Below are 23,993 nucleotides of genomic sequence, written 5' to 3' on the forward strand. Positions count from 1 at the left end.
TATAAGCGGTTTCACAGAAATTGCTCTCTTTTGATTCTCTCGCAGTGTTAATTTGATATCTTTCGTCGACCCTCCCGGTTTTTATCTCTATTTCTTTCTCTATACTCTCTCTCTCTCTCTGTCGCTCTCTGAATAAAATATCCCAACATATATATGTTTACTCGAAATTTGTAAATTTATATATGTTTATATTCACACATATAATTTTTATGAAACATGCATGCCCCAAACATAATATATTGTAACATATTCACATATGTGTTCCAAACATTTAGTGTTAGTTTGAGAACATTACATGTTTGCACTCAAATATATTGTGTTTAAAAATTGTGCCCGAAACACATTTTGTTTATATCGAAACATATGAAAAACATATTTTTATAACAGTGTAGAAATAAAATTTTGACAAAATTTTCTATAGAAATACAATTTTGACAAAATTTTCTATAGAAATATAATTTTGACAAAATTTTCTATACAAATAAAACTTTCACAAAACTTTATATAGAAATAAAATTTTAACAAAATTTTCTATAGAAATAATATTTTTACAAAATTTTCTATAGAAATAAAATTTTGACAAAATTGTCTATAGAAATAAACTTTATAAAAACTTTTCTATAGAACTCAAATGTTGACAAAATTTTCTATAGAAATAAAATTTTGACGAAAACCTCTCTACAAATAAAATTTGGACCACATTTTCTATAGAAATAAAATTTTGACAAAGTTTTCTATAGAACTAAAATGTTGACAAAATTTTCTATAGAAATACAATGTTGACAAAATTTTCTATAGAATTAAATTTTGACAAAATTTTCTGTAGAAATAAAATTTTGACAAAATTTTCTGTAGAAATAAAATTTTGACAAAATTTTCTATAGAAATACAATTTTGACAAAATTTTCTATAGAACTAAAATTTTGACAAAATTTTCTATAGAATTAAAATTTTGTATAGAAGTAAAATTTTAACAAAATTTTCTATAGAAATAAAATGTTGTCAAAATTTTATTTAGAAATAAAATTTTGAGATAATTTTTTATAGAAATACAATTTTGACAAAAATTTCTATAGTAAAAAAATGTCGAAAAAAAATTATATAGAAATAAACTTTCCTATAGCGACACAAATTTGACAAATTTTCCTATATAAATATTATTTTGACAAAATTTTCTATAGAAATAAAATTTCGACAAAATTTTCTATGGAAATAAAATTTTGACAAAGTTTTTTATAGAAATAAAATTTTGACAAAATTTTTTATAGAAGTAAAATTTTGACAAAATTTTTTATAGAAATAAAATTTTGAAAAATAAGATTTCTTTGACAGATTATTATTGGCTCAAGTGACCACCGTTGTCTACACCCACATTCTTCTTCGTCGTTAAAACTCTGGAGTAGATTCTACCAGTCACCGATAGCAGTATTTGGCATATTTGATCAGAAATACATTTTCTATAGAAATAAAATTTTGACAAAATTTTCTTTAAAAATAAAATTTTGACAAAATTTTCTATAGAAATGAAATAGAAATAAAATTTTGACAAAATCCATAATCCATCATGTTCTCATTGATACAATTAAACAAATTTAGGGTTTTTATTGATATCCAGTGTAAGACACAATTAAACTTTCAAAAATTGTTCCATGTTACTTGATGCACTGTGTGTATATATATATATATGCTAAGTCCATATGGGGGCTGAATAAATACATATGCACTAACAGGATAAACTTAAATAAATAAACAAATAAATGTCACACAAGAATAAAAATTGAAATTGGATTCGAACCAAAACGGCAGACCACTTTTTCAATAAATCACCATGAAATATGGAGACCACTATTCTCTTATTCGGTAAAATAAATCCCACACAATGTCCAGCATCAGCATACTATGGCACAATGCGACATATACGGATGATGGATGCCACAGTAGCTGCCACAAAAACCATTGGTCTCCATTGGTGGGCTATGGAAATCAAATGATACAGAAGTACAAACACAAGCGTAGGAACAAACACAGCAAACAAAACGAGAAAACTACTGGTAACAACAATTACATGGATATAAACAATAGCAATAAAATTAATAATAAATAAATGATAAGAATTGTATGCAGAAATCACGGCGCATGGGATGCCATATTTTGGATTCAATTACAAGAATATTTTTAATCTGCAACAATAGACTGAAAAAATTTTGTCAAAAATTTTATTACTATAGAAAATTTTGTCAAAATTTTTATTTCTTTAGAAAATTTTGTCATAATTTTATTTCTATAGAAAATTTTATCAAAATTTTATTTCTATAGAAAATTTTTGTCAAAATTTTATTTCTATAGAAAATTTTGTCAAAATTTTATTTCTATAGAAAATTTTTTAAAAATTTTATTTCTATAGAAAATTTTTAAAAAATTTTATTTCTATAGAAAATTTTTTAAAAATTTTATTTCTATAGAATTTTTTTTTAAAAATTTTATTTCTATAGAAAATTTTTGTCAACATTTTATTTCTATAGAAAAATTTTGTCAAAATTTTATTTCTATAGAAAATTTTGTCAAAATTTTATTTCTATAGAAACATTTGTCAAAATTTTTATTTCTTTAGAAAATTTTGTCATAATTTTATTTCTATAGAAAATTTTATCAAAATTTTATTTCTATAGAAAATCTTGTTAAATTTTTTTTGCTATAGAAAATTTTGTTAAAATTTTTTTGCTATAGAAATTTTGTCAATATTTTATTTCTATAGAACATTTTGTACAAATTTTATTTCTATAGGATTATTTGTCAAAAGTTTATTTCTATAGAAAATTTTTGTCAACATTTTATTTCTGTAGAAAATTTTGTCAACATTTTATTTCTATAGAAAATTTTTGTCAAAATTTTATTTCTATAGAAAATTTTGTCAAAATTTTATTTCCATAGAAAATTTTGTCAAAATTTTATTTCTATAGAAAATTTTTGTCAACATTTTATTTCTGTAGAAAAATTTTGTCAAAATTTTTATTTCTTTAGAAAATTTTGTCATAATTATACCCTGCGCCACACTGTGGAACAGGGTATTATAAGTTAGTGCATATGTTTGTAATACCCAGAAGGAGACGAGATAGACACATGGTGTCTTTGGCAATAATGCTCAGGGTGGCTCCCTGAGTCGATATAACCATGTCCGTCTGTCTGTCCGTCCGTCTGTCTGTGAACACATTTTTGTGATCACAGTCTAGGTCGCAATTTAAGTCCAATCGCCTTCAAATTTGGCACATGTTCCTAATTTGGGTCAGAATAGAACCCTATTGATTTTGGAAGAAATCGGTTCAGATTTAGATATAGCTCCCATATATATCTTTCGCCCGATATGCACTAATATGGACCCAGCAGCCAGAGTTTTATACCGATTTGCTTGAAATTTTGTACAAACATAACACTTAGTCGTGTAGTCAAGTGTGCAAAATTTGATTGAAATCGGTTCAGATTTATATATAGCTCCCATATATACCTTTCGCCCGATATGGACTAATATGGCCCTAAAAGCCAGAGGTTTGGCCCAATTTGGTTGAAATTTTGCACAGGGAGTAGATTTAGCATTGTAGCTATGGTTGAAATCGATTCAGATTTAGATATAGCTCCCATATATATATTTCGCCCGATATGGACTTAGATGGACCCAGAAGCCAGAGTTTTACCCTAATTTGCTTAAAATTTTGCACAAGAAGAACAATTAGTACTATAGTCAAGTGTGCCAAATTTTATTGAAATCGGTTCAGATTTAGATATAGCTCCCAAATATATCTTTCGCCCGATGTAGACTAATACGGTCCCAGAAGCCAGAGTTTTACCCCAATTTGGTTGAAATTTTGCACAGAGAATAGAATTAGCATTGTTGCTATGCGTGCCAAATTTGGTTGAAATCGGTTCAGATTTAGATATAGCTCCCATATATAGCTTTCGCCCGATTTACACTCATATGACCACAGAGGCCAATTTTTTGCTCCGATTTAGTTGAAATTTTGCACAGGGAGTAGAATTAGCATTATAGCTATGCGTGCCAAATTTGGTTGAAATCGGTTCAAATTTAGATATAGCTCCCATATATAGCTTTCGGCCGATTTACACTCATATGACCACAGAGGCCAATTTTTTGGTTGAAATCGGTTCAGATTTAGATATAGCTCCCATATATATGTTTTTCTGATTTCGACAAAAATGGTCGAAATACCAAACTTTTTCTTTGTAAAATCGCCACTGCTTAGTCGAAAAGTTGAAAAATGACTCTAATTTTCCTAAACTTCTAATACATATATATCGAGCGATAAATCATAAATAAACTTTTGCGAAGTTTCATTAAAATTGCTTCAGATTTAAATGTTTCCCATATTTTTTTTTACTAATATTGTGTTCCACCCTAGTGCATTAGCCAACTTAAATTTTGAGTCTATAGATTTTGTAAAAATCTATTAAATTCTGTCCAGATCGAGTGATATTTAAAAGTATGTATTTGGGACAAACCTTTATATATAGCCCCCAACACATTTGACGGATGTGATATGGTATCGAAAATTTAGATCTACAAAGTGGTGCAGGGTATAATATAGTCGGCCCCGCCCGACTTTAGATTTTCCTTACTTGTTTTATTTCTATAGAAAGTTTTGTTAAAATTTTTATTTCTATAGAAAATTTTGACAAAATTTTTATTTCTTTAGAAAATTTTGTCATAATTTTATTTCTATAGAAAATTTTATCAAAATTTTTTTCTATAGAAAATGTTGTTTAATTTTTTTTGCTATAGAAATTTTGTCAATATTTTATTTCTATAAAACATTTTGTACAAATTTTATTTCTATAGGAATTTTTTTCAAAATTTTATTTCTATAGAAAGTTTTGTCAAAAGTTGTTTTCTATAGAAAATTTTGTCAAAATTTTATTTCTTTGGAAAATTTTGTGAACATTTTATTTCTATAAAAAATTTTGTCAAAATTTTATTTCGATAGAAAATTTTGTCAAAATTTTATTTCTATAAAAAATTATTTAATTTTTGGTAGAATTCTACCAACTCTAGCAAACGTGCCTATTATGCATATTTATTTAATTGTTATTTTTTTGTTCACAATTGGCATCTCTAACAGTAATACAAACTCAGCCAGTCACGTGTATTGGTCTGCTAAAAATGAGTGCAATCCATATCCATGTATGTATTTACTTAGTGGCTTATCATCTGAAAAAAAAAACAAAAACAAATCCAAACCAACAGATTTATATTTCAAATGATGGACAATGGTAACTATGTGCTTGGATATGCACATTCACAAAGCGAGAGAAGATAAATCTATGGTATTCAAATAAATGTGATGAATGAAGAATCGAATAACAACAACAGCCATATTTGAATGATCGATAACAGTACTGTGAGAGAGACAAAATATGTGAGAACCTAGGCACCAATACAACACAACCATCATTACCATTGTCAGCATTCTTAAAGAGAAAATGCAAACAATCAATTTTGTATCGGCATGACCATGAGACACATGTCATTCTGTTGGAATTTGCCATCGTTATCCTTTGTCGTATGACAATATACCGTAACGTTCCTGGCCTCCTTCATGGTGCCGTCACCATAGATTGATATTTGTTGTGAATACAGATATCATAAGGAATACAGCGGAACAAGTATCAACTGGGGTAGGGGAAAATATTGAATAAAGGACACAGGAATAGTCGCGTTTAACGGACCATATTATACCCTGCCCAGATGTAGATGCAAGCAAACTAAAGTCCACCGATTAAGGAGTAGATGGCAAGAAAACGACGTAATCTCATTGTAAAAATTAATTAAGAAAAATTTTATATCTGGTGGATACAATATTCTGACTACCAGCACAAGCAGAATATTTGAGAAATGATTTAAATGTTTTCCATATTTATTTCTTTTCCTTTTAAGTAATGAGGTGGATACAAAAGAGACAGATCTGAGTCTTTACTGGCAGGGCTAAGGGATCTTCAATTGAGACCACGGTTGCCACTCGAGCCAAAAATATAAAGGGTGATTCTTTTGAGGTTAGGATTTTCATGCATTAGTATTTGACAGATCACGTGGGATTTCAGACATGGTGTCAAAGAGAAAGATGCTCAGTATGCTTTGACATTTCATCATGAATAGACTTACTAACGAGCAACGCTTGCAAATCATTGAATTTTATTACCAAAATCAGTGGCAGAAAATCCGCTTTTTTATCGACAAATTTTGTTCAGCGATGAGGCTCATTTCTGGTTGAATGGCTACGTAAATAAGCAAAATTGCCGCATTTGGAGTGAAGAGCAACCAGAAGCCGTTCAAGAACTGCCCATGCATCCCGAAAAATGCACTGTTTGGTGTGGTTTGTACGCTGGTGGAATCATTGGACCGTATTTTTTCAAAGATGCTGTTGGACGCAACGTTACGGTGAATGGCGATCGCTATCGTTCGATGCTAACAAACTTTTTGTTGCCAAAAATGGAAGAACTGAACTTGGTTGACATGTGGTTTCAACAAGATGGCTCTACATGCCACACAGCTCGCGATTCTATGGCCATTTTGAGGGAAAACTTCGGAGAACAATTCATCTCAAGAAATGGACCGGTAAGCTGGCCACCGAGATCATGCGATTTGACGCCTTTAGACTATTTTTTGTGGGGCTACGTCAAGTCTAAAGTCTACAGAAATAAGCCAGCAACTATTCCAGCTTTGGAAGACAACATTTCCGAAGAAATTCGGGCTATTCCGGCCGAAATGCTCGAAAAAGTTGCCCAAAATTGGACTTTCCGAATGGACCACCTAAGACGCAGCCGCGGTCAACATTTAAATGAAATTATCTTCAAAAAGTAAATGTCATGGACCAATCTAACGTTTCAAATAAAGAACCGATGAGATTTTGCAAATTTTATGCGTTTTTTTTTACTATCTACCTAGGGGGAAAATTTTACAAAAAAAAAAAAACAAACAAAAAATCTTATTTTGCAAAATTTTACTTCTATAGAAAATTTTGTGAAAATTTATTTTTATAGAAAATTTTGTCAAAATTTTATTTTTGTAGAAAATTTTGTCAAATTTTATTTTTATACCCTCCACCATAGGATGGGTATACGATCTAAGCACGTCCGTCCGTCTGTCTGTTGAAATCACGCCAACTTTCGAACGAAACAAGCTATCGACTTGAAACTTGGCACAAGTAGTTGTTATTGATGTAGGTCGGATGGTATTGCAAATGGGCCATATCGGTCCACTTTTACGCATAGCCCCCATATAAACGGACCCTCAGATTTGGCTTGCGGAGCCTCTTAGAGGAGCATATTTCATCTTATTTTGCAAAATTTTACTTCTATAGAAAATTTTGTGAAAATTTATTTTTATAGAAATGGGCCATATCGGTCCACTTTTACGTATAGCCCCCATATAAACGGACCCTCAGATTTGGCTTGCGGGGCCTCTTAGAGGAGCATATTTAATCATATTTTGCAAAATTTTACTTCTATAGAAAATGTTGTCAAAATTTTATTTTTATAGAAAATTTTGTCAAAATTTTATTTTTATAGAAAATTTTGTCAAAATTTTTTTTTATACCCTCTAAATTGGATGGATCGTGGTGAAATTCTGAATCGATCTAAGCACGTCTGTCCGTCCGTCTGTCTGTTGAAATCACGCCAACTTCCGAACGAAACAAGCTATCGACTTGAAACTTGGCACAAGTAGTTGTTATTGATGTAGGTCGGATGGTATTGCAAATGGGCCATATCGGTCCACTTTTACGTATAGCCTCCATATAAACGGACCCTCAGATTTGGCTTGCGGAGCCTCTTAGAGGAGCATATTTCATCCGATCCGGCTGAAATTTGGTACACGGCCTTGGTATATGGTCTCTAACAACCATGCTAAAATTGGTCCACATCGGTCCATAAGTATATATAGCCCCCATATAAACCGATCTCCAGATTTGGCTTACGGATCGTCTATGAGAAGCAAATTTCATCCTATCACGCTGAAATTTGATACATGATGTTGGTATATGGTCTCTAACAACCGTGCCAGAATTGGTCCATTTTGGTCCATAATTATATATAGCCCCCATATAAACCGATCCCCAGATTTGGCTTACGGAGCCTCTATGAGAAGCAAAATTCATCCGATCCGGTTCAAATTTGGAACGTGGTGTTAGTATATGGTCGCTAACAACCATACCAAACTTGGTCCATATCGGTCTATAGTTATATATAGGCGAACCCCAATCACACAAAAATTTGTCCATATAGGTTCATAATCATGGTTGCCACTCGAGCCAAAAATAATCTACCAAAATTTTATTTCTATAGAAAATTTTATTTCTACAGAAAATTTTGTTAAAATTTTTTTTTCTATAGAAAATTTTGTCAAAATTTTATTTCTATAGAAAATTTTGTCAAAATTTTATTTCTACAGAAAATTTTGTCAACATTTTATTTCTATAGAAAATTTTGTCAAAATTGTATTTCTATAGCAAATTTTGTTAAAATTTTAATTCTATAGAAAATTTCGTCAATATCATATCATGTAGAAAATTTTACCAAATTTTATTTCTATAGAAAATTGTGTAAAAATTTTAGTTCTATAGAAATTTTTGCCAAAATTTTATTTCTATAGAAAATTTTGTCAAAATTTTTATTTTTATAGAAAATGTTGTCAAAATTTTATTTCTATAGAAAATTGTATCAAAATTTTATTTCTATAGAAATTTTTGTCAAAATTTTATTTCTATAGAAAATTTTGTCAACATTTTATTTCAATAGAAAATTTTGTCAAAATTTTATTTCTATGGATTTTTTCTTTCAATAGAAAATTTTGTCAACATTTTATTTCAATAGAAAATTTTGTCAAAATTTGATTTCTATGGGAATTTTTTTTCAAAATTTGATTTCTATAGACAATTTTGTCAAAATTGTATTTCTATAGGAAATTTTGTTAAAATTTTATTTCTATAGAAAATTTCGTCAAAATCATATTTCTGTAGAAAATTTTATCTAATTTTATTTCTATAGGAAATTGTGTAAAAATTTTATTTCTATAGAATTTTTTGTCAACATTTTATTTCTATAGAAAATTTTGTCAAAATTTTATTTCTATAGAAAATTTTGTCAAAATTGTATTTCTATAGCAAATTTTGTTAAAATTTTAATTCTATAGAAAATTTCGTCAATATCATATTTCTGTAGAAAATTTTATCAAATTTTATTTCTATAGAAAATTGTGTAAAAATTTTAGTTCTATAGAAATTTCTGTCAAAATTTTATTTCTATAGGAATTTTTGTCAAAAATTTTATTTTTATGAAAAATTTTGTCAAAATTTTATTTCTATGGAAAATTGTATCAAAATTTTATTTCTATAGAAATTTTTGTCAAAATTTTATTTCTATAGAAAATTTTGGCAAAATTTTATTTCAAAATTTTTTTTTCTATAGAAAATTTCGTCAATATCATATTTCTGTAGAAAATTTTATCAAATTTTATTTCTATAGAAAATTGTGTAAAAATTTTAGTTCTATAGAAATTTTTGTCAAAATTTTATTTCTATAGGAATTTTTGTCAAAAATTTTATTTCTATGAAAAATTTTGTCAAAATTTTATTTCTATGGAAAATTGTATCAAAATTTTATTTCTATAGAAAATTTTGGCAAAATTTTATTTCTATAGAAAATTTTGTCAAAATTTTATTTCTATGGATTTTTTCTTTCAATAGAAAATTTTGTCAACATTTTATTTCAATAGAAAATTTTGTCAAAATTTGATTTCTATTTGAATTTTTTTTTCAAAATTTGATTTCTATAGACAATTTTGTCAAAATTGTATTTCTATAGGAAATTTTGTTAAAATTTTATTTCTATAGAAAATTTTATCTAATTTTATTTCTATAGGAAATTGTGTAAAAATTTTATTTCTATAGAAATTTTTGTCAAAATTTTATTTCTATGAAAAATTTTGTCACAACATTATTTCTATGGAAAATTGTATCAAAATTTTATTTCTTTTGAAATTTTTGTCAAAATTTTTTATTTCTATGGATTTTTTCTTTCAATAGAAAATTTTGTCAACATTTTATTTCAATAGAAAATTTTGTCAAAATTTGATTTCTATTTGAATTTTTTTTTCAAAATTTGATTTCTATAGACAATCTTGTCAAAATTGTATTTCTATAGGAAATTTTGTTAAAATTTTATTTCTATAGAAAATTTTATCTAATTTTATGTCTATAGGAAATTGTGTAAAAATTTTATTTCTATAGAAATTTTTGTCAAAATTTTATTTCTATGAAAAATTTTGTCAAAACATTATTTCTATGGAAAATTGTATCTAAATTTTATTTCTTTTGAAATTTTTGTCAAAATTTTATTTCTATAGAAAATTTTGGCAAAATTTTATTTCTATAGAAAATTTTGTCAAAATTTTATTTCTATGGATTTTTTTTTTCAAAATTTGATTTCGATTGAAAATTTTGTCAACATTTTATTTCTATAGAAAATTTTGTCAAAATTTGATTTCTAAGGATTTTTTTTTTCAAAATTTGATTTTTGTCAAAATTTAATTTCTATGGATTTTTTTTCAAAATTTTATTTCGATTGAAAATTTTGTCAACATTTTATTTCTATAGAAAATTTTGTCAAAATTTGATTTCTAACGACTTTTTTTTTCAAAATTTGATTTCTATAGAAAATTTTGCCAAAATTTTAGTTTTATAGAAAATGTTGTCAAAATTTTATTTCTATAGAAAACTTTTGTCAAAATTTTATTTCTACTCTTTGCAAAATGTACCAAAACATTCTGACTAAAATTCCGAAAATTTTAGGTTTCATCCAGGTGTTGACCTTTCGTCAGGGAACTAATATTAGAGTACCCATTATGAAACAATTTGAAGTCAAAGGAATCAAATCCGGCAGGGCTATAGGCCTCTCATTGAGACATACATCCATTCGGGCTAAAATTGTGAAAATGGGGGCTATATCCAAATGTGGACCAATCACTTCTAATAATGAAGTCAAAATAGCTCAAGCTATTGAATTTCAGCAAATCGGATAAAAGATGCGCTGTCTAGAAGCCCAAGAACTCAAATCTGGAGATCGGGCTATATGGGGGCTACATCAAATAGTGTACCGAATCACACCATATTTGGCACACTTATTTATGCACCCAAAATACTTCTAGATTTTCAAAATTCAGGCAAGTCGGATAAAAATTGGGATGTCAAGACCCCAAATCGGGGGGTCGGTTTGTATGGGGGCTATATCAAAATCTTGACCTGAAATAGCCAATCTCGTGGTTTGTCTACAATCTGCCTGTAGACAAAACACGAGTTTATGCAAAATTCCAGTAATGAAGTTATGTTATTATTATGTTATCGTTATTTCAGTGTGTTACAAATGGAATGACAAACTTATAATATCCCGATCACCATTCTATGATGGTGGGTATTAAAAACTCCTTTACACTAACACTAGTCCAGCCACGAATACAATAATTCAGCTGATTATCGCTTGATTTCTAGGACCCACTCTATTAAAACTTGGCCACATTTCGTTTGTTGTTTATAAATGCATAGCATTCCCACATCCAAAAGTATGGATATCAAAACAAATGTAGACGCAAAAAGAAAACAAAAAAACATGGAACTTGAAACTTGAAACCAACAGAAACAACGAAAACAAAATGCCAAATACCAACAATTCTCAAAAGTTTTCACTCAATGTTGCTCCCATAATTGAGGGGGAATACACTACAGTTATTCTCTCCCCAAAACGCACACACAACCATACACCTACTCTCACATAATAATGAATGTTGTTGCAAACTCTTTCCACTGAACTCAGTGAATGAGTGAAAATCCTATGGCTGGAAGAGAAAAACAAATAAACAAAGACCGGTCGCACAGCAAAAACAAAGCAGAAAAATCAAAATAAACAACATCAACAACAACACCAACATAAAACTCTTTTGAGATTTTTTGTGTAGAGTTATGAGAGTGCAACACAAATGGATTTAGTTTGATTTTGTCGTGCAACAAAAGACCATTGTGGCTTTTGTGAAAATCGTTATTTGTCTGAACGCATTAAAGTCCATTGAAAAGTTTTTTTTACGTGTGCATGTGTTTGTGTGTACTTGATCCAAAGGAAGAATTTATTGAGAAGAATAAAAGAAAAAACAAATTGTGAAACAAAATTAATTTCGAGTAATTTTTTGTTGTGTCTCAAAACAGCATCCTTTTTGAGTGTTTATTTTTGTGGAGAATTTGTTGTCCTTTGTGTTTTGTGTTTATTTTCTCATTTTGGAGATTTACCATTTCGGAATATACTCTTCGAAATCCTTGAGAGTTTTTCTTTCTAAAACTTCTGCGTTTTTAGTAAAAAGTTTTGATCCTGCGCACTATCATTGGGAGCCATCAGGTGAGTTTATATTAGAAATGTATGCGTATTTATCAGAGAATTTTGTAATGTGAAGCTTTGGCGGAGAATTCTCATTTTGTGGAGATGTGTAAACTGTGAATGAAATAAATGAAATTTAGCATCTGCCCGAAGTATACCTTAACCAAATGTAAGGTAACATATAGTCGAGCAAAAAAAAAAAAAAAAAAACAAATCAAAAGGATTGGATTTTTTAATGTGATTTGGAATTTTTATAATTTTTCCACAATGTGACGAACTTTGTTGGCACAAGCCTTGCATTTGCTCTTCCCATTCTCCTCACATGGGAGGCTACCATTAAAAGTATGAAAATACATCTTCGGAAAGTTGCTGGTAATCTGAAATTCACTTGTGAAGAATTTTCTACTCGGTTCATATGAATTGAAGGCAATCTGAACTGTAGACCCTTTATGCATTTAGAATGAATATGTAACTGATTTGCAAGGGCGTTATAAGAGAGTCGAATGAAGGGTTCATCATCGAGATTTGGTATTCGCATGAAGGAGGGCGATTTTATTAAGGATCCTATGATAATATTGGGCTATGTCAATTCAGGTTTTGAATTGGCTTGAATTGGCTTGCGGACCCTCTTAGAGAAGGAAAATCTGATCCGATCCGTTTGTGATGTTAGTATATGCTCCATAAATATATATAGCCCTCAAATGAGCCGATCCTCAGATTTGACCTCTGGAGCCTCTCGGAGGAGCAACTTTCATACGATTCGGTTAAAATTTTGCACGTAATGTTAAAATATGGTATCGAACAACCATGCAAAATTTAGTTAGGTGACAGCCCGATGTATCGGGCTCCCTTAGACTATTCAGCCCATTGTGATACCACTTCTCTCTTATCACTGAGTGCTACCCGATTCCATGTTAAGCTCAATGACAAGGGACCTCCTTTTTATAGCCGAGTCCGAACGGCGTTCCACATTGCAGTGAAACCACTTAGAGAAGCTTTGAAATGTCACTAGCATTACTGAGGTGGGATAATCCACCGCTGAACAACTTTTTGGTGTTCGGTCGAAACAGGAATCGAACCCACGACCTTGTGTATGCAAGGCGGCCATGCTAACCATTGCACCACGGTGGCTCCTCTAGTTCAAAAGATCTACGGATTGATATCCGCAGATTTTAGTGGGCACTGTGCGATACCAATAAAGCGTGGAAACTCCTTTTTAAACCATTCTTGGTTGACGAGTGCTATGGTGCTAAGTCCTGTTGGAATACCTGCGGCCGAAATGTTAATCTGTCCAGGGCTTCAATGCTGTCTTTAGAACATTTGGGATTTTTTCCCCCTTTCCATTGGTGGGCGCTTTTCTATTTTATTTTTTCAAAATGTTATATTTTTAGCAAATTTTGTCAACATTTCATTTCCAAAACAAAACTTTCTCAAAATTTTATTTCTATAGACAATTTTGTCAAAATTTTATTTTTATAAAAAATTTTGTCAAAATTTTAATTTCTTTTGAAAATTTTGTCAAAATTTTAATTTCTATTGAAAATTTTGTCAAAATTTTATTTCTATAGAAAATTTTGTCAAAATTTTATTTCTATAGACAATTTTGTCAACATTTTATTTCTATAGCCAATTTTGTCAAAATTGTAATTTCTATTGAAAATTTTGTCAAAATTTTATTTCTATAGAAAATTTGGCAAAATTTTAACTTCTATTAAAAATTTTGTCAAAATTTTATTCCTATCGAAAATTTTATCAAAATTTTAATTTCTATAGAAAATTTTGTCCAAATTTTAATTTCTATAGACAATTTTGTCAAAATTTTAATTCCTATAGAAAATTTTGTCAAAATTTTATTTCTATAGAAAATTTTGTCAAAATTTTAATTTCTATTGAAAATTTTGTCAAAATTTTATTTCTATAGAAAATTTTGTCAAAATTTTATTTCTATTGAAAATTTTGTCAAAATTTTATTTCTATAGAAAATTTTGTCAAAATTTTATTTCTATTGAATATTTTGTCAAAATTTTATTTCTATAGAAAATTTTGTCAAAATTGTATTTCTATAGAAAATTTTGTCAAAATTGTATTTCTATAGAAAATTTTGTCAAAATTCTAATTTCTATTGAAAATTTTGTCAAAATTTTATTTCTATCGAAAATTTTATCAAAATTTTAATTTCTATAGACAATTTTGTCAAAATTTTAATTTCTATAGAAAATTTTGTCAAAATTTTATTTCTATAGAAAATTTTCTCAAAATTTTATTTCTATAGAAAATTTTGTCAAAATTTTATTTCTATAGAAAATTTTCTCAAAATTTTATTTCTATAGAAAAATTTGTCAAAAGTTTATATCTACAGAAAATTTTGTCAAAATTTTAATTCCTTTAGAAAATTTTGTCAAAATTTTATTTCTGTAGACAATTTTGTCCAAATTTTATTTCTATAGAAAATTTTGTGAAAAGTTTATATCTATAGAAAATTTTTTCAAAATTGTTTTTATATAGAATATTTTGTCAAAATTTTATTTTTATAAAAAATTTTGTCAAAATTTTAATTTCTATTGAAAATTTTGTCAATTTTTTTTTACAGAATTTAATTTCTACAAAATTGTATTTATATATAATATTTTTATTTTGTCAAAATTTTATTTCTATAGAAAATTTTGTCAAAATTTTATTTCTTATATTTCATGTTAGCATGATACCGAAACAGGCAATTGACGTCCAAATGCATTATATCTAATTATACAATTATTTGTCGAGCTTTATGGACAGATATAGATTAAGGAACATGGTTAATAGAGCCATTGAAAATAAAACGCCAGATACAAATCTATACATGCCTGGACTGTACATGTTTCGGTTCGGGCGAATGAATCTTTCCACAGCCTTTAGTATAGATCTGGCTGGGAGAGATAACTCAATTTTTGTAAGAGGAAAATTCCCAAATGTTTTCTCCATAAGGAGTTAGCATAAAGGACCCAAAATTGAGTTATCTCTCCCAGCCAGATCTATACTAAAGGCTGTGGAAAGGTTCATTCGCCCGAACCGAAACATGTACAGTCTAGGCGTTTATAGATTTGTATCTGGCGTTTTCTTTTCAATGGCTCTATTAACCATGTTCCTTAATCTATATCTGTCCATAAAGCTCGAAAAATAATTGTATAATTAGATAAAATTTTATTTTTATAAAAAATTTTGCCAAAATTTTATTTCTATAGAAAATTTTGCCAAAATTTTATTTCTATAGACACTTTTGTCAAAATTTTATTTCTATACAAAAATTTTATCAAAAGTTTATATCTATAGAAAATTTTGTCAAAATTTTATTTCTATAGAAAATTTTGTCAAAATTTTATTTCTATAGAAAATTTTGTCAAAATTTTATTTCTATAGAAAATTTTGTCAAAATTTTATTTCTATAGAAACTTTTGTCAAAATTTCATATCTTTAGCAAATTTTGTCAAAATTTTATTTCAAAAAAAAAAACTTTCTCAAAATTTTATTTCTACAGACAATTTTGTCAAAATTTTATTTCTACAGACAATTTTGTCAAAATTTTATTTCTATAGAAAATTTTGTTAAAATTTTATTTCTATAGAAAATTTTGTCAACATTTTATTTCTATAGAAAATTTTGTCAAAATTTTATTTCAAAAAAAAAAAAAACTTTCTCAAAATTTTATTTCTACAGACAATTTAGTCAAAATTTTATTTCTATAGAAAATTTTGTCAAAATTTTATTTCTATAGAAAATTTTGTCAAAAGTTTAAATCTATAGAAAATTTTGTCAAAATTTTATTTCTATAGAATTTTTGTCAAAATTTTATTTCTATAGAAAATTTTGTCAAAATTTTATTTCTAAAGAAACTTTTGTCAAAATTTCATATCTTTAGCAAATTTTGTCAAAATTTTATTTCTATAGAAAATTTTGTCAAAATTTTACTTTCTATAGAATATTTTGTTAAAATTTTATTTCTATATACAATTTTGTCAAAATTTTATTTCTATAGAAAATTTTGTCAAAATTTTACTTTCTATAGAAAATTTTGTCAAAATTTTATTTCTATAGAAAATTTTGTCAAAAGTTTATATCTATAGAAAATTTTGTCAAAATTTTATTTCTATAGAAACTTTTGTCAAAATTTCATATCTTTAGCAAATTTTGTCAAAATTTTATTTCTATAGAAAATTTTGTCAAAATTTTACTTTCTATAGAAAATTTTGTTAAAATTTTATTTCTATATACAATTTTGTCAAAATTTTATTTCTATAGAAAATTTTGTCAAAAGTTTATATCTATAGAAAATTTTGTCAAAATTTTATTTCTATAGAAAACTATGTCAAAATTTTATTTGCATTGAAAATTTATGAACTACCTCTTAGTTGGGGAGGAATATTTTGCAAAATCTACCAAAACGTCAAGAATTCTACTAATCGACCCAACAGTAAGAAATCTACCTTTTCTGATCGAATTCTACTAACTGTGGCAGCCGTGCTTCTAAAGCATCTCAATTACATGAGATAGGCTTCATTCTGATTCCTTTGTGACCTTAAATTAACTATTCGTTAACTTTACAAGCACTTTACGCATAATTTCGTTAAAGGTTAATCTTTGTAATGCATGGACCACAAAGTAAACATGTTTGCCTAAAATAATCACTTTTGAAATAATTGCATACTTTATGGCGCGTTTATGCGTTTACATCTCTCAAACTCAATAAGTATGGCAATACACAAAACAAGTGTCATAGCGTGAAGAAATGTTGCCACTAAATTAGCCCCTGATAACCTGCAGAGTATTTCGCTGACAGCTACAGATGTTCAAAAACATAACATTATTAATATTAAAATAGATGATAAAAAAATAGACAAAAAACAAAAAAAAAACTATGATAACAATGTCTCATCTGTCATTCATGTCAATGTCCATCAAAGCCACCACATAGAATTAATGAGCATCATTCTAAGGGCCCTTGGATGATCTCTTTGGGTTATGGGCCACTCACAGTTGATAACAGATTTATGCTGAATCCCATAATAATACAAAAAACAATGTTTTTTTGTGGTAGGAAGGAATATAATAAAGCAAACCAGTCCACTGCATACACAGTAAAGAAGATAAGAAAATAAAAAAATAATAACAAAAAATAAAACAATTGAAATACGAGTACAAGATGGGGCCACTATAAGAAAAAAAAAACGAAGAAATTCTATACTAAAAATAAACTAAAATCAACTAAACCAAAAGGGCGATAAACTAGAAATAAACCAAAGACATTTAATGCGCTTTGATGTGGTTGTCCATAAAGAGGGAGTGAGGAAATTAATCAATGTATTTTATTAGATTTTTGTTTATGGTCATACTCAATTCGATTTTACTGTCATTGCAAAGAACAAAATGGAAATCCAGCAATGCAAAGGAAATCGTATTAAGCTCATTAATATATTATTTAATAGTTGGCTTTATAAGAACGTCTCTTGTACTCATTTAACAAAAAAATTTTCTTATAGAAAAATTTCTTTAACAAGATTTTCTATAGAAATAAAATGTTGACAAAACTTTTTTTTTATAGAAATTAAATTTTGACAAAATTTTCCATAGAAATAAAATTTTGACAAAATTTTTTTATAGAAATAAAATTTTGACAAAATTTTCTATAGAAATAAAATTTTGACAAAATTTTTTTACAGAAATAAAATTTTGACAAAATTTTTTTATAGAAATAAAATATTAACAAAATTTTCTATAGAAATAAAATTTTGACAAAATTTTCTACAGAAATAAAATTTTGAGAAAATGTTCTATAGAAATAACATTTTAATAAAATTTTCTATAGAAATAAAATTTTGACAAAATTTTCTTTAGAAATAAAATTTTGACAAAATTTTCTTTAGAAATAAAATGTTGGCAAAATTTGCTATTGAAATGAAATTTGACAAAATTTTCTATATCAACAAATTGTGACAATATTTTCTATAAAAATAAAATGTTGACAAAATTCCTCTAGAAATAAAATTTTGAGAAAATTTTCTAAAGAAACTGTAATAAAATTTTCTATAGAAATAAAATTTTGGCAAAATTTTCTATAGAAATAAAACTTTTATAAAATTTTTTTAATTAAATAAAATTTTTACAAAATTTTTTTATAGAAATAAAATTTTAACAAAATTTTCTATAGAAATAAAATTTTGGCAAATTTTTCTATAGAAATAAAATTTTGGCAAAATTTTCTATAGAAATAAAACTTTTATAAAATATTTTTAATTAAATAAAATTTTTACAAAATTTTTTTATAGAAATAAAATTTTAACAAAATTTTCTATAGAAATAAAATTTTGGAAAAATTTTCTATAGAAATAAAATTTTGGCAAAATTTTCTATAGAAATAAAATATTGACAAAATTGTCTATAGAAACAAAATTTTTGACAAAATTTTCTGTAGAACTAAAATTTTGACAAATTTTTCTATAGAAATAAAATTTTGACAAAACTTTCTATAGAAATAAAATGTTGACAAAATTTGCTATTGAAATAAAATTTGACAAAATTTGCTATTGAAATAAAATTTGACAAAATTTTCTATATGAACAAATTGTGACAATATCTTCTATAGAAATAAAATTTTGACAAGAATTCCTCTAGAAATAAAATTTTGAGAAAATTTTCTAAAGAAACAAAATTTTAATAACATTTTCTATAGAAATAAAATTTTGACAAAATTTTTTATAGAAATAAAATTTTAACAAACTTTTCTGTAGAAATAAAATTTTGGCAAAATTTTGTATAGAAATAAAATTTTGACAAAATTGTTTATAGAAACAAAATTTTGACAAAATTTTCTGTAGAACTAAAATTGTGACATTTTCTATAGAAGTAAAATTTTGACAAAATTTTCTATAGAAATACAATTTTTACAAAATTTTCTGTAGAACTAAAATTTTGACAAAATTTTCTGTAGAACTAAAATTTTGACAAAATTTTCTATAGAAATAAAATTTTGACAAAATTTTCTATTGAAATAACATTTTGACAATATTTTCTATAGAAATAAAATTTTGACTAAAATTCCTCTAGAAATAAAATTTTGAGAAAATTTTCTAAAGAAATAAAATAATAATAAAATTTTCTATAGAAATAAAATTTTGACAACATTTTCTATAGAAATAAAATTTTGAGAAAATTTTCTATAGAAATAAAATTGTGACAAAATTTTCTATAGAAATAAAATTTTGAGAAAATTTTCTATAGAAATAAAATTTTAATAAAATTTTCTATAGAAATAAAATTTTGACATTTTTTTATAGAAATAATTTTTGACAACATTTTCTATAGAAATAAAATTTTGACAAAAATTCTCTAGAAATAAAATTTTGAGAACATTTTCTAGAGAAATAAAATTTTAATAAAATTTTCTGTAGAAATAAAATTTTGACAAAAATTACTCTAGAAATAAAATTTTGAGAAAATTTTCTAAAGAAAAAAATGTTGACAAAATTTTTTTTAGAAATAAAATATTAACAAAATTTTCTATAGAAATAAAATTTTGACAAAATTTTCTGCAGAAATAAAATTTTGAGAAAATATTCTATAGAAATAAAATTTTAATAAAATTTTCTATAGAAATAAAATTTTGACAACATTTTTTTATAGAAATAAAATTTTAACAAAATTTTCCATAGAAATAAAATGTTGACAGAATTTGCTATTGAAATAAAATTTGACAAAATTTTCTATATCAACAAATTATGACAATATTTTCTATAGAAATAATATTTTGACAAAAATTCCTCTAGAAATAAAATTTTGAGAAAATTTTCTAAAGAATTAAAATAATAATAAAATTTTCTGTAGAAATAAAATTTTGACAAAAATTTCTATAGGAATAAAATTTTGAGAAAATTTTCTATAGAAATAAAATTTTGATAAAATTTTCTATAGAAATAAAATTTTAATAAAATTTTCTATAGAAATAAAATTTTGACAACATTTTTTTATAGAAATAATTTTTGACAAAATTTTCTATAGAAATAAAATGTTGACAAAATTTGCTATTGAAATAAAATGTTGACAAAATTTACTATAGAAAAGAATTGTGACAATAGTTTCTATAGAAATAAAATGTTGACAAAATTTGCTATAGAAATAAAATTTTCTAAAGATATAAAATTTTTACGAAATTTTCTATAGCAATAAAACTTTGACAAAATTTTCTATAGAAACACATTTGGACAACATTTTCTATAGAACTAAAATTTTGACCAAATTTTATACAAAAATAATTTTTTCTATAGAAAAATTTGCTATAGATATAAAATTTTGACGAAATTTTCTGTAGAAATAAAATACGCAATTTTCTATAGCACTAAAATGTTGTCAAAGTTTTTGATAGAAACAAATTTGGACACAATTTTCTATAGAACTAAAATGTTGACCAAGTTTTATACAGAAATGCATTTTTCTATAAAAATATTTTTTTTTTATAGAAATAAAATTTTGACAAATTTTCTATAAAAAAATTGACAAAATTTTCTTTAGAAATAAATATTTTTTTAAAGATATAGAATTTTGAAAACATTTTAAAGAAATAAAATTTTGAAACACAAGTTCTATGAAACTAAAATTTTGAAAAGAATTTTATTGCAATAAAATTTTAAAAAATTTTCTATAGAAATAAAATTTTGACAAAATTTTCTACATAATTAAAATTTTGACAAAATTTTCTGCATAAATAAAATTTTGACAACATTTTTTACATAAATAAAATGTTGACAAAACTGTCCATAGAAATAAAAATTTGAAAATTTTTTATAGAAATAAAATTTGGACAAAATTTTTTATTGAAATGGAATTTTGACAAAATTTTCTATTGAAATAAAATTTTTACAATAATATCCAGCCTATGACAACCCCATGTTAACGATAATAAATAATAAATTTGGCGATGCTTTTTTTTGCTGGGTTTGATGCTGGAACTGTGACACAAAACATTCGAAATTCAATTTCATTCTGCGAATTTATCATAATTTTCCACATCCCCATATATTTACCTTCCAAGAAATTACCAAATGATGAATGAGCAAATATTTACGATTTTACGAAATTATTTCCTTGCACAGTGGTGGCGGGATCAAATAAATTACGAAGCCCTACATTGTATATGGGGTTCATTGGCATGGCATAAAGCAAACATTCATTGCAGCAACGCATTAATGATTGACCACAGTTTAACCATTATTTTGCACAAAATAAAAAAAAACACAGCAGCCGTATCAGAGAATATGGATGGATATGATTGGTCATCATCATCATCGTCGTCGTCATCATTAAAGAGAGCTGAATGGACATCGTGTGTCATTAACATTAAGTGAAGAATAAATAATGAAATTTAACACCCAATTTTGAAAATGACACACAATAAAATCAACCAAACAAACAAAAAGAAAAATATGTCCACAAAATAAATAGCCACTCCCCCCCCAACCCTACCCCATGGTATTGGTCCACTATATGTTTTGTCATTGCCCTCCCTTATAATCACCCTTCAAATCCACTCCTCAATATTATCGTTGGCATAACATGCGATGTCACCAGCATAAATGATTAAGGAAAAGGATGAATAGCGCATCGGTAGCTTTGGGATTGGGGCGAGTATAGTGCCTGGACTAACTAGCCACTATAAAAATACATTAATTTTATTTAAACTTGCAACACAAACCCAAATTTACACACACATATACGCATACATATACAGGTTGGCTGATATGTATCACTATCAAAATTTTATTTCTATAGAAAATTTTGTCAAAACTTTATTTCTATAGGAAATTTTGTCAAATTTTTATTTCTCTAGGAATTTTCACCAAAATTTTATTTCTCTAGGAATTTTCATCAAAATTTTATTTCTATAGAAACTTTTCTCAAATTGTTATTTCTATAGAAAAATTTGTCAACATTTTATTTCTACATCAAATTTTGTCAAAAATTTATTTCTATACCAAATTTTGGAAAAAAATTTATTTCGATACCGAATTTTCTCAAAATTTTTTTCAAAATTTTGTTTCTATACCAAATTTTCTCAAAATTTTATTTCTATAGAAAATTTTTCAAAATTTTATTTCTATACCAGATTTTGTCAAAATTTTATTTCTATAGAAAATTTTGTCAAAATTTTATTTAAAAATTTGCCCAAAATTTATTTCTATAAAAAATTTTTTCAAAAATTTGTTTCCATAGCAAATTTTGTCAAAATTTATGTCTTCAAAACTTTTTCAAAATTTTATTTCTATAGAAAATTTTGTTAAAATTTTATTTCTATAGAAACTTTCTCAAAATGCTATTTTTCTATACCAAATTTTCTCAAAATTTTATTTCTATAGAAAATTTTTTTCAAAATTTTATTTCTATACCAGAGTTTGTTAAAATTTTATTTCTATAGAAAATTTTGTCAAAAATTTATTTCTATAGAAAATTTTGTTAAAATTTTATTTCTATAGAAAATTTTGTCAAAATGTTATTTCTATAGAAAATTTTGTCAAAATTTTATTTCTATAGAAAATTTTGTCAAAATTTTATTTCTATAGAAAAATTTGTAAAAATGTTATCTCTATAAAAATTTTCGTAAAAATTTTATTTTCCAAAGGAAATTTTGTCAATTTTTTTCAATAGAAAATTTGTCAAATTTTTATTTCTATAGAAAATTGTGTCAAATTTTTATTTCTATACAAAATTTTGTCAAAATTTTATTTCCGTAGCAAATTTTGTCATATTGTATGTCTTCCAAACTTTTTCAAAATTTTATTTCTATAGAAAATTTTGTCAAAATTTTATTTCTATACAAAATTTTGGCAAAATGTTATTTCTATGAACAACTTTGTCAAAATTTTATTTTTATAGAAAACTTTGTCAAAATGTTATTTTACAGTTATTTCTACAAAATGTTTATTTCTATAGAAAAGTTTGTCAAAATTTTCTTTCTATAGAAAATTTTGTAAACATTTTATTTCTATAGAAAAATTTTTAAAAATTTTATTTCTATAAAAATCTTTGTAAAAATTTTATTTTCAAAGGAAATTTTGTCAATTTGTTTTTCAATAGAAAATTTGTCAAATTTTTATTTCTATAGAAAAATTTTGTCAAATTTTTATTTCTATAGAAAATTTTGTCAAAATTTTATTTCCGTAGCAAATTTTGTCAAAATGTATGTCTTCCAAACTTTTTCAAAATTTTATTTCTATAGAAAATTTTGTCAAAATTTTATTTCTATACAAAATTTTGGCAAAATTTTATTTCTATGAACAACTTTGTCAAAATTTTATTTTTATAGAAAACTTTGTCAAAATGTTATTTCTACAGAAAATTTTGCCAATATTTTATTTCTATAGAAAAGTTTGTCAAAATTTTATTTCTATAGAAAATTTTATCAACATTTTATTTCTGTAGAAAATTTTGTCAAAATTTTATTTTTATAGAAAATTATGTCAAAATTTTATTTCTAAAGAAAATTTTGTCAAAATTTTATTTCTATATAAAATTTTGTCAAAATTTTATTTCAACATCAAATTTTGTCG

At 25.6% G+C, this 23,993-nt stretch overlaps 1 protein-coding gene across 1 annotated transcript in view; it reads left to right on the forward strand.

The window, feature by feature from the left end:
• The first annotated feature begins 12,050 nt into the window (after positions 1–12,050).
• LOC142236924 (uncharacterized) overlaps positions 12,051–23,993 on the forward strand; it is a 329,520-nt gene continuing 317,577 nt past the window's right edge. Inside the window, exon 1 of the mRNA XM_075308213.1 lies at positions 12,051–12,444. The gene's annotated coding sequence lies outside the window, so the exon portion shown is untranslated. The remainder of the gene's footprint in view (positions 12,445–23,993) is intronic.

The sequence above is a fragment of the Haematobia irritans genome, chromosome 4 (genome assembly GCF_050003625.1).
Source record: "Haematobia irritans isolate KBUSLIRL chromosome 4, ASM5000362v1, whole genome shotgun sequence".
Taxonomy (NCBI): domain Eukaryota; kingdom Metazoa; phylum Arthropoda; class Insecta; order Diptera; family Muscidae; genus Haematobia; species Haematobia irritans.